Source organism: Crinia signifera, chromosome 8 (assembly GCF_055691185.1).
Source record: "Crinia signifera chromosome 8, ASM5569118v1, whole genome shotgun sequence".
Lineage (NCBI taxonomy): Eukaryota > Metazoa > Chordata > Amphibia > Anura > Myobatrachidae > Crinia > Crinia signifera.
The window spans coordinates 78,075,266-78,076,590 of NC_139224.1; positions in this window are offsets into that span (position 1 = coordinate 78,075,266).

The window sequence follows — 1,325 nt, forward strand, 5'->3', positions numbered from 1 at the left end:
GATATGGCAGCGCCACATCCGCTCCCTAACAGAGAGCCTAATCGGGTGCCCATTGGGGCAGGTCTGGGTCTCAGGCAGGAAATGCTGCTCCTGCAAAAAAGACACTGCCTCCTCATCACTCTGAGGCAGAGTGAATATAGTCAGCCTCTCTGCAGCCATCTCTGTGATATAGTACGTCTGCCTCTCACAAAATACAAGTGCTGACTGACTACGTACAGTGACTAGGCAACATCTGCGTGCTCATACAGTTACTAGGCAACATCTGGGCGGTCACACATCTGCGCGCTCATACAGTTACTAGGCAACATCTGCGCGGTCAAGGCAGTCTGGCAAGCTGCCATTCAAGATTCATAGCTTGAGCGGGCTCGTGCTGCCGCCGCTGGAGCAGCTGAGACACTCCTACGTATCACAAAGATGGAGCGCCTCTCTGCTGGCGCCCTCATGATCCCCTCTCCACAGGACAGAGGATATCATACGGGCACAAGCGCTGTGTGAGAGGCGCTCAATTCACAGGAGGTTTGGAGTAGCAGCGCTGCCGCCCTGAAACTAAACAACTAAGCAGCTGGCAAGCTGCCAGAATTAAAACAGTCACTACGCTGATAGCGTAGCTTAAGGCAGAATGGCAAGCTGCCAATATTCAAAGCTTCAGCGTCCTCGTGCTGCCACCGTAAAACTAAATAAGTACCACATATTCTGTGTGGTTCAGGGTGTGAGTATCGCAGACACAATTCCAGCCGACAATGACAACCACAACTCCTGCCTGTAGCTCCTGCCATATATAGGCACATTTCTACACTGCATTAATTAGGCCCTCCATGTGTTATTTTGTATAAATTAACCAGTTTGCATGCACACAAATACATATTTGGCCAGCCCTGCTGTGTGCTGTTGTGAAAATCTGTCTTACATGTCATTTGAAAGTCCTTCATTTACAAAAAACTATTGTGAATATACAAAATATTATTTGGAAATCATTCTCACTGTCATATTATTCATATTTTATATAAGTTTTGAAACATTTGTGGACCTCTGAATTCCATGTGCTTTAAAACTTTTATAGATTTTCCAATGAACTTCACAGCTTGCACGGATACGTCTGTGTGTGCAGGCAGATTAGGTTGTTCAGATGATTGTGGTTGGCATGCTTTTAGCAATTTACAGAGTTAATGAGAACATTTGCGGGAATCGTTTTGCTATAAATTGCAACTTCTACACATGTGCTATTTGTGCTGATATCTTCTCATCCTCAGAGGGTGAAGCCATAGTGGGGGCATTGACCAGCATCACTAGGCAAATACGCACCATGGCACAGAGTAGAAGGATGT